This window comes from Cryptomeria japonica, chromosome 3 (genome assembly GCF_030272615.1).
Source record: "Cryptomeria japonica chromosome 3, Sugi_1.0, whole genome shotgun sequence".
NCBI lineage: Eukaryota > Viridiplantae > Streptophyta > Pinopsida > Cupressales > Cupressaceae > Cryptomeria > Cryptomeria japonica.
Window position 1 is genome coordinate 34644491 of NC_081407.1, and position 4151 is coordinate 34648641.

General features: G+C 33.0%; 1 long non-coding RNA gene across 1 annotated transcript; it reads left to right on the forward strand.

The window, feature by feature from the left end:
* Positions 1 to 1360: 1360 nt before the first annotated feature.
* On the forward strand, positions 1361 to 2425 carry LOC131046738 (uncharacterized). Its single transcript, XR_009371909.1, has 5 exons — positions 1361 to 1440; positions 1532 to 1600; positions 1700 to 1771; positions 1867 to 1947; positions 2040 to 2425. It is a non-coding gene; the product is annotated as an uncharacterized LOC131046738 (long non-coding RNA).
* Positions 2426 to 4151: the final 1726 nt, after the last annotated feature.

The following is a 4151-nucleotide window of genomic DNA, read 5'->3' on the forward strand; positions in this document are numbered from 1 at the left end:
TTTTTTGGAAGGTGAAATGTAAATTAAATAGTTTGTAATTGTAGATTTTCATGTTTGTAATTATAATTATAAATTTTCATGTTTGTATATATAAGCAGATTATTTTCACATAATGGATGAGTTTGAGATAGATGAGCTATTAGGTCTAGCACCACCTCCACCTCCACCACCACCTCCACCTCCACCCGATCAGTTGAGACAGACAATTAGGACGAATATTGATTCTTTGATTAGAGATATTCATACTATTAGGTGTGAGCCTCATCCACCTCCGCAGTTGTTACGCCTTGCAGATAGTATGCAAGGCATTGTATAGTCTGTGCAGGCATTAGATAGCGAGCTAGATAGCTATCGTAGTTGGCATAAGGGATTGCGTGCATTTTACGCTGATGGCCTCACATACAAACAAGTTAATGAATTAAAAATAACAAAAATGGATTTGAAAAAATATTTTGTGAACCCTAAGATGGGTGAAGAGATAGATCTGAAAAAGCCACGGATCTCTATTCAATGGTGTAGGCACCCGGACAATGCTAGACACTTTTGGGAGTGGTGGTGGATAGTATTTGACAATCCACCGCACTCCAATCATGAGGTCCCGATGTATTTTTTGAAGAAATTATGGGCCGAATTTGAATTGGGCAAAAAGCCCAATTACTTTGATATTAGATCATTTCAGGGGGTTGGGAGAGGCATGCCCCAGGATAGGCCAAGAGTAAAATTGAGCGACAGGGTTAGAAACCATGTGCGCGATGATCCATTGGTTCCTCTTCCATCACCAATTATTCTAGCACCTGCCCATCATCGAGTGGTGGATTCTGCTCTAGGTTCATTGAGTGCCCTGTTGGGCAATTTGGTACAACAATTGCGTGAGGTGAGGGTTGCCCCCAACTTAGCACATGTTTGCACGAGCTGTGGGCATGTATGTACGAGTCCATAGAGTGAGGTTGCCCCTGGAGGAGATGGTGATTTTGATGATGCTGATGCTGCCCATGGTGGTTATGATGATGCCAAGGAGGCTACACATGCTGATGTCGTCTTTTCATATGTTGATCTCATGTGGGCACACGATGATTAGCCTATAGAGGTACAAATTTATTTATATAATTTACAGTGCAATATCAAATTCTTTATATATACACATATGAACCATAACATGAGTCAATTTTTTCTAGAACCGAGGATGGATCATACCACGTCATTGAGGAACCGACATCATGTTACCTCAATACCTAGAGATGTTGGTGCCCCATTTACGATATGCACTTTCACCTAGATACATTGTATTGATATGTACATTTAAAATAAACAATAATTTTTTTAATGTAATGATGTGTATGATATGTTTTTTCAATTTTGTAGGGTGCTTTGTGTAGCACTGAGGTGGGTAGTTCTTCACGTGATCCGTGGACCACTGAGGCTCAGCCTCATATACCACTAGTATGTTTTTCATCCATTAATTTGAAGTGTTTATATGCTTACTAATTTATGTACAACTTTGATTCATGTTCGTTATTTTTTGCAATTGTAGGCTTTTGGATTGTTTGATGGTGCATCACATGTACGCCTTCGACCATCAGTTACTTTGCCTACATCACATGTATGCTTTTATGTGATAATAATGTAGTATATATATATATATACTTTATAATTTATGTATATATACAAGTTTGATTCATGCTTTATATATGTTGTTCAGGTCGATACCACTACTAGTATTGGTATGGCTATGGGATTGAGCCAGATGCAACCATCCACATTGTCATTTGAGGTGATGATTAGAAAAATAATTTCTAATTTGTTTATACTGTGTACCTGGCTTTTATAGGGATTATCAAAATTGATGTACAATGCTTTTTTTTGCAGGACTTGACTACAACCACTTTTCTTGTTCATGATAGTGCACCTCCACATACTAGTGAGGGCATTGTAGAGCACGGTCATATGGTAATTTATTTTCAATTTTTAGTATTTAATTACTTTATAAGTGAATTATGCAAGTAACTTCTTCTCATGTAAAATCTTTTAATAATGTACAGGAGGGTGTAGACACTGATACTGCACAGGAGGGTGGAGTCACTGATACTACACAGGAGGGTGGAGACACTGATACTGCATAGACACAAGATGGTGCATCTCAGGACCACGTGCAACAGGATGATTCATCTCAGTCACCTTCACGTGGAGTGAAGAGGACTGCATATGAGATGCACGCAAGTTCTTAGATTGTATATTTTAGATCATGTCGTGTTATTGTATTATGGACTTCTTATGATGACACTTGTTATGTTATCCTGAGACTTGTTATTATGTGATTATATATAGGACTCATTGTTATGTGATTATATATAGGACTTTTTATCATTTCATTTCCTTGCTATTATGATATCATGTTATGTTATGTGATTTGGCGCACTCTAGTGATTATATATGCGATACACTGTTTTGTTATTATGTTATTTGGACTTGTTTTAATGTCATTTCCTTATTATTATTTTTTCAAGACTTGTTATTATGTCATCAGGAATTGTTATGTGATTGTATATTGGACTTTTTATTTATGACTTGTTATGTGATCTATTTATGACTTTATATTTTAACATTGTGATTGATCATCTTATAGTGCAAAAGTTTACAATTCAATAAAATGATTATCCCAATTTACAATAACATCCTATTCTTAAAATAATAATAAAATCTTTGAACTTACAATTAATCTATGAAGAGATTACGATAAAATAAATATATCATAAAAAATTAGAATTCAATTGTAACACAATTACAATGTGCATAAAATAACATTAAGAAGAAGATAACTAATACAATGTTGTTTATGAAACCAAAATTGTATCAAATGTAGACAAATACAATGTTAAAGGGACAAAGAAAAATAATTATCATGATTAAATATAAAAGAGTTCACACAAGTAACACAAACTTACATGCATATAAATTTGATATGAAAATTATAAAAGGATTATTAATTATAAATTAATCTCATAGAGGAATCCAATAGATTGATGGAACCAAGGCTAACCAAATTATTAGGAAGGTTTGAAGAACATTATTCAATGATTTGAAAGGAAGTAGACATAGATTCTTTCTTGTCAATTTATTTTTGATATGCATAATTCTTTTGACATTTTGAAGGGTTGGAATAAGTAAAGGAAGCCCTGCTATATGGAATAATTAAATTGAAAGATGGTAGGTGAACATTGTGACCTCCTTTTCCATAATATAATTCATTTATATAGCTATAACAAAGCCATTGGGAAAGGAGTGTGTAACAACCTCGAATGCAAAATGTGTAATAGAGTAAGAGCTACAAACATAGTATCGACTTTCCTCTTAAGTTGACCACACTACTTTACTAGTGTATTGAAGGTTTATACGTGTGGATCTAGTAGTGGTATGAAAAACATGGATAGAATGGTACTAGAATAAAAAAAGCAGACTATAAATATAGATTTGTCATACAATGATAAATATAGAGTTGTCATATTTAAGACATAATTCTATCTTTGATCTTTCAATTAATCTATGAAGAGATTACGATAAAATAAATATCATAAAAAATTAGAATTCAATTGTAACACAATTACAGTGCACAAAATAACATTAAGAAGAAGATAACTAATACAATGTTGTTTATGAAACCAAAATTGTATCAAATGTAGACAAATACAATGTTAAAGGGACAAAGAAAAACAATTATCATGATTAAATATAAAAGAGTTCACACAAGTAACACAAACTTACATGCATATAAATTTGATATGGAAATTATAAAAGGATTATTAATTATAAATTAATCTCATAGAGGAATCCAATAGATTGATGGAACCAAGGCTAACCAAATTATTAGGAAGGTTTGAAGAACATTATTCAATTATTTGAAAGGAAGTAGACATAGATTCTTTCTTGTCAATTTATTTTTGATATGCATAATTCTTTTGACATTTTGAAGGGTTGGAATAAGTAAAGGAAGCCCTACTATATGGAATAATTAATTGAAAGATGGTAGGTGAACATTGTGACCTCCTTTTCCATAATATAATTCATTTATATAGCTATAACAAAGCCATTGGGAAAGGAGTGTGTAACAATCTCGAATGCAAAATGTGTAATAGAGTAAGAGCTACAAACATAGT